Source organism: Tursiops truncatus, chromosome 3, assembly GCF_011762595.2.
Source record: "Tursiops truncatus isolate mTurTru1 chromosome 3, mTurTru1.mat.Y, whole genome shotgun sequence".
NCBI classification, from domain to species: Eukaryota; Metazoa; Chordata; class Mammalia; order Artiodactyla; family Delphinidae; genus Tursiops; species Tursiops truncatus.
Window position 1 is genome coordinate 43,934,557 of NC_047036.1, and position 10,932 is coordinate 43,945,488.

Below are 10,932 nucleotides of genomic sequence, written 5' to 3' on the forward strand. Positions count from 1 at the left end.
AATTGGGAGACTGGGATTGATACATACACACTACTATATATAAAATAGATAACAATAAGAACCTACTGTAGAGCACAGGGAATTCTACTCAATACTCTAATGACCTATATGGGAAAAGCGTCTACAAAAGAGTGGATATATGTAAATGTATAACTGATTCACTTTGTTGTACAGCAGAAACAAAACATTGTAAACCAACTATACTCCAATAAAAATTTAAAAATAAATAAAAGGAGTTGGCTGGAACTCAGAAAAAATAAAATAAAATAAAACAAAGAAGGCTTATTCAGATAAAGGAGCCTTATTCAGATAAAAGAAACCTTATTCAGATAAAACAAAGAACACATGGGAAAAATAAAAAACAAATAGCAAGATGATAAATTTAAATCTAACTATATCAATAATCACAACTGTAAATGGTTTAAACACCCTGATTAAAAGACAGAGATGGCAGAGTATCAATATTGGCTCATCAGTTTTGTAATGAACTGAATTTTGTCACCCCAAAATTCATATGCTGTGGCCCTAACCCCCAGTGTGACTATATCTGGAGATATAGGTCTTTAGGAGGTAATTAAGGTTAAATGAGGTCATTAAGGGTGGGGCTCCAACTCAACAGAACTCTAGCCTGAAGAGAAAGAGGATATCTCATCCTCTCTCTCACTCCTGCTTTCACTCTCTCTTGCTGCCTCTTGCTCCCTCTCTAATTGCACCCAGGAAACGCCCTGTAACCACACAGCAAAAAGGCAACATTTGCAAGCCAGGAAGGGTGCCGTCACCAGAGACTGAACAGACCAGCACCTTGATCTTGGATTTCTCAGCTTCCAGACTGTGAGAAATAAATTTTGGTTGTTTAAACCACCCAGTCCATGGCATTTTGTTACAGCAAGTGGAACAGAGTACAACAAATTGTAACAAATGTACATTAATAGTAGATGTTAATAATAGGGAAAGCGAGGGGAGGAGAGTAAAGGGGTATATAGGAACCCTCTGTACTTTTGGCTCAATTTTTCTGTAAATTCAAAACTGCTCAAAAAAGGAATTCTATTAGTTTTTCTTTTTAAGGCAGAAATTATCCAACTGATTATAAAAGCAAGATTCACTATATAGTGCCTATGAGAAATGCATATTAACTATAAAGACACAAAAGGTTAGAGGTAAAAGGACAGAATAAGATACACCAGACTAACACTAATCAACATAAAGCTGGAAAGCCTATATTAATATCAGACAAAGAAGGTTTCAGAGCAAAGAATCCTGCCAGGGACATATAAATTCAATTCATAAATGATAAAGGGTCAATCTACCCACAAGGACAAAACAATCTTAAACATTTATGCAACTAAGAGCAGAGTTTCAAATAAACATGAAGCAAAAACTGATAAAACAATACAAGGAATATAGCCAATAATATTATTGTATAATAACTTTGTATGGTGTATAATCCATAAAAATATCAAATCACTATGTTGTACACTTGAAATTAATATATTGTAAGTCAACTATACTTCAATAAAAATAAATAAGATGGGGAAAAAGACTGATAGAACTACAAGGAACAGTAGATACCCCATAATCACAGTCAGAGATTTCAACAGCCCTCTCTCAATAATTAATAGGACAAATACAGAAAATGTCAGTAAAGCTATAGAAGACCTGAACAAGGCTGTCAACCAACATGACCTAATAGATGTTTATAGAAGCCCCCCATCTGAAAACAGTAGAAAACATAGTCTTCTCAAATGCATACACAATATTTACCAAGATACATCATATTCTGGAGCATAAAGCAAGTCTTGATAAGTTTTAAATGACTCAAGCCATAAAAAGTATATTCTGTGACCACTGGAATTAAAATAAAAATCAGTAACAGAAACCTCCATGTAATTGGAAACTGAATAACACACGTTTAAATAACTAATGGGACAAAAAATCAAAATGGAAATTAGAAAATATTTTTGAACTGAGTGCAAAAACACATCATATCAAGATGCATGGGATGCCTCAGTGGTAGGGTGAAAAATGGCCCCCAAATATATATACATCCTAATCTCCAGAACCTGTCAATGTTACCTTATATCACAGAAGGGACTTTGCAGACGTGATTAAGCTAAGAATCTTGAGATGGGCAGATTATCCTGAATTATTCCAGTAGGCCAGTGTGATCACAGTAATTCTTATAAGAGGAACCAAGGAGGAGTCAGAGAAGAGGGTAATATAATGACAGAAGCAGAGGTGGGGGTTGTGTACTTTGAAGACGAAGGAAGGGGTCACAAGCCAAGAAATACAGGCCACTAGAAGATGAAAAAGGCAAGGAAACAGATTCTCTCCTCAGAGATTCCAGAAGGAACCAGCTCTGCCAGCACCTTGACATTAGCTCAATAAATCTGAATTTGGACTTCATTTATTTATTTATATCTATCTATCTATGGCTGCGCCGGGTCTTAGTTGCGGCATGCGGACTCTCAGTTGCAGCATGCGGACTTAGCTGCGGCATGCACACTCTTAGTTGTGGCATGCAGACTTCTCAGTTGCAGCATGCAGACTTCTCAGTTGCAGCATGTGGACTCTCAGTTGCGGCATGCATATGGGATCTAGTTCCCTGACCAGGGATCCAACCTGGGCCCCCTGCATTGGGAGCGCAGAGTCTTAACCACTGGACCACCAGGGAAGTCCCTGAATTTGGACTTTTAACCTCCAAAATTTTAAAAGAACAATTTTGTATTGTTTTAAGCCACTAAGTTTGTGGAAATTTGTTACAAAAGCAACAGAAATCTAACAGAGCCCTTAAAATAGTATTTAGGAGGAAATTTATGCTACCAAATGCCTCACCTTTTGCCTTATGAAACTAGTGGGGAAAAAATGAATGAAATCCAAAGTAGGAAAAGAGAGGAAATGATAAAAATCAAGAAGAAATCAATGAAATAGAAAACAGGAAAACAATAGAAATCAGTAAAACTAAAAGTTGGTTCTTTAAAATCAATAAAATTAATAAACCTCTAGCCAGATCGATCAGAAAAAGAAAAAGAAAGAAGACACAAAAAAGAAAAAAAAAAAAACCAGTATCAAGAATGAGAGAAGTGGTAACACTGGAGAGTCTAAGGTATTGAAAGAATAATAAGAAAATACAATGAATAATTTTGTGCCAATAAATTCAACAACTTAGAAAATAAAATGGAGAAGTTCAGGGCTTCCCTGGTGGCGCAGTGGTTAAGAATCTGCTTGTCAATGCAGGGGACATGGGTTCGATCCCTAGTCCGGGAAGATTCCCACATGCCGCAGAGCAACTGAGCCCATGTGCCACAACTACTGAGCCTGCACTCTAGAGCCCTCGAGCCACAACTACTGAGCTCGTGTGCCACAACTACTGAAGCCTGCATGCCCAGAGCTCATGCACCGCAACAAGAGAAGCCACCTCAATGAGAAGCCCGCACACCACAACAAAGAGTAGCCTCCGCTCACCCCAACTAGAGAAAGCCCATGTGCAGCAATGAAGACCCAATGCAGCCAAAAATAAATAAAGAAAATACAGAAAAAATAAAATAAAATGGAGAAATTCTACAAACTACCAAAGCATACTCAAGGAGAAGTAAATAACTTGTATAGCCCTATATCTATTAAAGAAATTGAGTTTATAGTTAAATATCCTCCCCAAAGAAAAGTCCAGGGCCAGATGTCTTTACCAAATTCTACCAAATATTTAAGGAATAACACTAATTGTACACAAACTTCTCCAGAAAATTGAAGAGGATAGAATACTTCTTATCTCATCTATGCGGCCAGCATAAACCTGATACCAAAGCCAGAGAGATATTACAAGAAAAGAAAACTACAGACCCATATCACTAAAGAACATAGATGCAAAAATTTCAAATAAATTTTAAGTGTAATTTGTATCCAACTATATATAAAAATGATAATACATCATAATTACATAGAGTTTATCCCAATGTATCCCCATTACATGGCGCTTATCCCAAGAATGCAAAATTGGTCTAACATTCAGATATCAATCAACTTAACTCACCATACAGGATTTTCTTTTTAAGCTAAAAACTAAAATAACAACAACCCTGTCTGGTCATTTCAATAGATGCAGAAAAAGTATTTGACAAAATCCATCATCAATTCTTTAAAAAACAAAAGAAAAAACTCTCAGCAAACTGGAAAGAGAAGAGAACTTCTTCAATCTGATAAAGTGCCTTTACAAAAAACCTACGGTTAACACCATATTTAATAGTGAATATTGAATATGTACCCCCATATATTCAGGAATAAGACAAAGATATGCACTTTTGACATGTCTATTCAACGTTATATTGGAGGGTCTAACCAGTGCAATACGGTCAAAATAAAGAAATAGCTGCCAGATTAGAAAAAAGTAAAACTGTCTTTATTTATAGAAGACATGATTGTCTATGTAGAAAATCAGATGGAGTTTATTTAAAAGGTACTGGAATTAATAAATGAGTTTAGCACCAGCAATTCCACTCTTGGGTATATATCTGAAAAAAACAAAAACACTAACTCGAAGAGATACATGCACCCCAATATTCATAACAGCATTATTTACAATTGCCAAGATATGGAAGCAACCTAAGCTATATATATATATATATACATACACACACACACACACATACATACACAATGGAATACTACTCAGCCATAAAAAAGAACAAAATTTTGCCATTTGCAGTAACATGGATGGGCTTGGAGGGCATTATGCTAAGTGAAGTAAGGCAGACAGAGAAAGACAAATACTGTATAATATCACGTATATGTGGAATCTAAAAAATACAACAAACTAGTGAATATAACAAAAAAGAAGCACACTCACAGATATAGAGAACAAACTAGTGGTTACCAGTGGGGCAGGGGGGCAATATAGGGGTGGGGGAGTGGGAGGTACAAACCACTGGGTGTAAGATAGGCTCAAGGATGTATTGCACAACACAGGGAATATAGCCAATATTTTGTAATAACTGTAAATGGAAAGTAACCTTTAAAAATTGTATTAATTAATTAATTAACTAAATGAGTTTTAGCAAGTTGCAGGACTCAAGATCAATATATAAAAAACAATTGTATTTCTATACACTAGCAATTAACAATTAGAAATTGAATTAAAATTTACATTTAAAATAGCATAAAAATATGAAATAATTAGGGATAAATCCGACCAAAAATATGCAAGCTATGTACAATGAAAACTATAAAACATTGCTGAGAAAAATTAAGGAAGACTTTAATAAATGGAAGAGGTACGGTGTTCATGGAAAACTCAGTATTGTTAAGATGTCAATTCTCCTCAAATTGATCTATAGTTTCAACACCATCCCAATCAAAATCAAAACCCAGCAAGTTTTTTTGTAGAAACAGACAAGCTGATTCTAAAATTCATATGGTAATTCACAGTAAGCCAAAGTGCCTTTGAAAAAGGAAAACAAAATTGGAGGACTAATGCTACCTCATTTCAAGACATCATAAAGCTACAGTAATCGAGATAGTGTGGCATCAAGAAAGACAAACAGATAAGTAAAATAGACTGAGTCCACAAAGAGACCTACACATATATGAATAACTGCTTTTTACAAAGATACAAAAGCAATGCAGTGAAGAAGATAGCCTTTTCAACAAATGATGCTGGAGCTACTGGATATTCCTATACGCAAAAATGAATTCTGATCCACACCTTGTATCATTTAAAAGATTAACTCAAAATGGATCATAGTACCAATTGTATCCTAAAACCTGAAACTATAAAATGTGTCTTAAAACACGTCTATCAGAAGTTCCGCAGTTCACAAGGCCAGAGGGTCCTGTGGATCCGTCTCTTGCTTCAGTAGCGTTTGGACAGAACAGGCCCAGGGACGCCCTTTCCTCCAGCCTCGTAGCACCCTCCAACCTTTTCTCCAGTCGCAACCATCAGAATCAACCCCTTAGCTACCCTCCGCCTCTAGGACCAGCCAACACCACGAGCTCCCAGATTCGTCAGAATTATTCTACCCAGGTGGCGACCACCGTCTACCCCGTGGTCAACATGCATCTGCGGGCACTTAGCTCTCTTTGGGCTTCTATTTCCACCGGAAGGATGTGGCTCTGGAGGGCACGGACCCCTTCTTCCGCGAATTGGCGGAGCAGAAGCGCGAGAGCGCCTAGCGGCTCTTGAAAATGCAAAACGAGCAGAGCAGCCACGCCCTCTTCCGGGACCTGCAGACGCCATCTCAAGCGGCGTAAACCCCAGGACGTTATGGAAGCCGCCGTTCTCAGGTAGATGAACTTGAATCTGCATGTCCGTGCCCCGGCAGACCCCACCTCTGTGACTTCCTGGAGAGCCACGTCCTAGAAGAGCAGGTGAAACTCATCAAGAAGATGGGCTACCACCTGACTAACCTCCCAGGCTGGCCTGGCCCCCAGGTTGGGCTGGGAGAGTTTCTTTTCAAGGCTCACCCTCAAGCGCGACTCAGAGCCTCTGGAGCCCAGCGGCCTTTGAGGAGCCCCTCTGTTGTCAGGGCTTCCGCCTGAAGCCTTTCTCTGCAGCCACTAGGCATCATTTTATCCACCCTGGAGCCTTTTCCCGAGCTTTGGACCAAGTGGGAACAATAAAGCTTTCTGCAGGGAAGAAATAAAAAACAAAACCAGAGGTTCCCAAGTCGTTGTGATCTCAAGTTAGGCAAAAATTTCTTAGATCTAAAGACAACAATTATAAACTGGACTAAATCAAAACTTAAAACTTCTCTTTGAAATACATTAAGAAAATTAAAAAGCACAGACTAGGAAAAAATGTTTGTGAATCGTATTTCTGATAAAGGTCTTGTATTCATAATATATAAAGAATTCTCAGAACTCAGTAATTAAAAGCAGGGACTGAAAAAGATATTTCTACATTTGTGTTCATATATAGCCCGTTATTCACAGTAAGCCAAAAAGTGAAAGCAGGGACTTACCTGGTGGTGCAGTGGTTAAGAATCTGCCTGCCAGTGCAGGGCACACGGGTTCGAGCCCTGGTTGGGGAAGATCCCACATGCCATGGAGCAACTAAGTCCGTGCGTGTCACAACTACTGAAGCCCGCACGCCTAGAGCCTGTGCTCCGAAACAGAGAAGCCACCACGATGAGAAGCCCACGCACCGCAACAGAAGAGTAGCCCCCGCTCGCAGCAACTAGAGAAAGCCTGGGGGCAGCAACAAAGACCGAACGCAGCCAAAAATTAATTAATTATTTTTTAAAAAGTGAAAGCAACTCAAGTGTCCATCAACAAAGGAATGGAAAAATGTGGTATATACATACAATGAAATATTACTCAGCCTTAAAAAGAAAGGAAATCCTGACACATGCTACAGTGTAGATGAATCTTGAAGGAATTATGCTAAGTGAAAGAAGCCAGTCACAAAAAGACAAGCACCAGATGATTCCACTCATACGAGATACTGAAGAGTAGTCAGACTTGTAGAGATAAGAAGAAAAATGGTGGTTTCCAGAGCTGGGGTTGGGGAGAACTGGGCAGTTATTATTTAATAGGTAGAGTTACAGTTTTTCAAGATGAAAGAGTTCTGGAGATGGATGATGGTGATAGTAGCACACGATGTGAAAGTACTTAATGCCATTGATCTGTACACGTAAAAATGGTTACGATGGTGAATTTTACATTACGTGTATTTTACTGCAATTTACAGAAAACTCAGTAAATAGAAAACAACTCAATTTTTTAAATTGGGCAAAGTATTTGAACAGACATTCCCCAAAGAAGATAAACAGATGGAAAATAAGCACATGAAAAGATGCTCAACATTGTCAGTCATTGGGAAAATACAAATTAAAGGATCATTACATACCTATTAGAATGGCAAAAATTAAAACTACTGACCATACTAAGTTTTGGCAAGGATATGGAAGAACTGGAATTTTCATGTAGCATGGATAGAAATGTAAAATGGTATAGCCACTTTGGAAAATAGTTGGGTGGTTTCTAAAAAGTGAAACATACACTTTCCATATGTGATCCAGCCTTTCGACTCCTAAGTGTTTACCCAAGAGAAGTCAAAACATATGTCTATACAAAGACTTTAAAAAAAAATATTTATAGCAGTCATATATAATGGCTAAAAACCTGGAAACAACCCAAATGTCCATCAACAGGTGAATGGATAAACAAATTGTGGTATAGCCACATGACAGACTACTACCTGGCTCCTTTTTTTTTTCCTCCTGTTTATTAACAAAAGGAATATGGATGGATCTCAAAATAATTATGTTGAGTGAAAGGAGTCAGGCAAAACAACAGTACAGACTGATGATTCCATTTACATAACATTCTAGAAAATATGCACTAGTCTCTAATGAAGGACAGCAGATCGGTTGCCTGGGTACATGGGGAGGAAGCAGGAGGATGAGATTACAAGGGGCACGAGCAAACCTTTGTGGGTGTTGGATATGTTCATTACCTTGATGGTGGTGATGGTTTCATGGCTGTACGCGCATGTCACAACTTATCAAATTGTATTCTTTAAATATGTACAGCTTATTGTACGTCAATTTTACTTCAATAAAGCTGTTAACAAAATAAACAAAGGAGCTTTGCGAGCTCAGACTTGATCTGCCTCAGTAAATTCCATCTGTTGGTGGAAACAGAGATTGAGAATAATAACAATTTGGAATTTTCACTTTGGGAAATAATCAAGGAAGACAACCTGGGATGAGAAAAAAAAAACTGCTGAGCCACATGGAGAGTTTGAAAGAAGTCAAAAACTGTTCATTTTCTCTGCATTTAATCAACATAGAAAGCCTCAGAGTCACATGATATTGGAGCCAGGAGGAATCTTCGAGAGATGAAATAGTCCAATTTCTTTATTTTACAGATGAGGAAATGAATCCAAGTGAAATAAAGGGACTTGCCTTAGGTCACACAGCTTGCAGAGCCAAGAATAAAATGTGAGTCCTCTGAAGCTTACTCTAATGCTATTTATTTTTCTTCATCTAGCTAACCTAAACCCTTGGGTAATTGTTAATCTAGGCTAGTCTATGAAAATATGGAATAACACAATACCTATGAGATGCTGAGTTCCTTCATGGCCATGTGGATGGCCATGAAGATAGAAGGGAACACCACTACCTTTACCTTCATATTTTCCAGTCCCCAAACCCTCTTAGACAATACTCCTTGTAGGGCAGTAATGCTCTCCTGGCTACCCTCAGAATCTAGGCAACTTAAAACCATTACTTCTGATGTGAACTCCTCACAGGTACAGTCAGGTCTGCTATAATGCTTGTCTTGAAAACACAAATTTGTTCCAATGTGATTGATATACTAGGAAACAACATATGAGTATAATGGAAATTTGCCTTGGCCTATGTGAGATCTTATGAGCAAGAAACACGAGGTGAAAGCAGAAAATCATCCAGCCAGCTGAACTGAGGTGCCTGGGAATACACAAAATGCACACACACGCTCTCCTCAGGTATCTACCAGCTACCTCAGTTTACTGTGTATGTTGAGTTGTGCCCATCCACATCTGGTGTTAAAATTTTTCCTCTGATTTTAGATAACTTAACCTTCCTACCACTGTACAATGAATTACAAGCTGCAACCCTTCCAATGCCTACTCCCTCAAACAAATTTCAAATCTTTTTTAAGGTAAAGTGACGTATTTATTGTATTATTTATGAATTTCCTTTTCTTTTTCTACTTGAAAGCAGTCACTGTTTATTAACTGACCAGATTATAAAAATAATCATGGGAGGCACCATAGTTCATCCTTCTAAGAAGCCTGTTGATCCGGTCTCCCTTGTTGCCAGTAGCTCTGCCTTCTACACAATGCAATGCCTTTCTCTCCATTCCACCTTATGAAGAAGATAATTTGAAAGACCACAGGAAGATGTTTGCATTTTCCAACAGTATGGGTCTCATGAATCAGATCCTCCATGCAGATGATTTCCTATTTACCAAGAGATCGAGCAGTTGAAGTGTTATCTGTTGGGACAATCACCTTCTTGTTGATCTTGCTATAACCGCGCTTGTAGATCAATTCTTTTACTGATTTCTTTCAGGTATCCCATACAGTATATGGCTCCACAGTCCTCAGCATGTTAACTGAGCCTTACTGAGCTTAACAAAGGTGCCACTGAGGAGCTGAAAAAGGTAAAGAAGATGGAACACCTTTCAGATCTTTGGGCTCACACCGTTGATACCCTGATCCTGAAGACAAATGCTCATTTGGGTTCTAGAGTTACACAGAAGTTACCCACTTTTCTTGCCATCTTTCCCAGTCAAATCTCACTTCTGTACATCTGCCTATTTTCCTTATTATGGTGCTTAGCTTTTTCACAGATAAGCTTCCTCCTTGCCTTTTGAAGCATCTTTTGGGCAAACTTCTTTCTCAGGTGCATGATCTTCTGCTCTGCAAAAGTCCTTTGCTTTTTCTTGATGGTATCGGGCATAGCAGAAACCTTTTTTCCCTTCTCTTCTATACCCTCCATGATTCCAGCCAGAAAAGAGGTTACTTATAAATTTCTTAACCATTTAACATGTGTAAAACTGTGCTACCGTTTTTATTAGGTTCTTATATCTTTTTTTTTTAATGTGTCACTGGTGAGGTTTTGGAGTGTTGTCTCCCTGAGCGCATCTTTTCCCATAAGCCCTGTGGGTTTTATTGCACTATTATTGTGCATAGCATGGTGATTTTTATGAAGGCATGTGTCATATTATAGCAGAACTGTATTAAGAGTGTGGGTTAAACCCTTAAAAGACTAATCTTGGGTCTAACAGCTGTGGGTACACGTACACACACACACACACACACACACACACACACACACACACACACAGCCTTGTTTAAATACAGTTGACCCTTGAACAGTGTAGGGGTTAGGAGCGCTGACCTTCTGCACAGTAAAAAAAACCTGAGTATAATTTATAGTTGGCCCTCCTTAT

The 10,932-nt window shown here is 38.3% G+C and overlaps 1 pseudogene; it reads right to left on the reverse strand.

Annotated features, from left to right (window-relative positions):
* Positions 1 to 9,708: 9,708 nt before the first annotated feature.
* LOC101335443 (large ribosomal subunit protein uL30 pseudogene) lies at positions 9,709 to 10,478 on the reverse strand (annotated as a pseudogene).
* Positions 10,479 to 10,932: the final 454 nt, after the last annotated feature.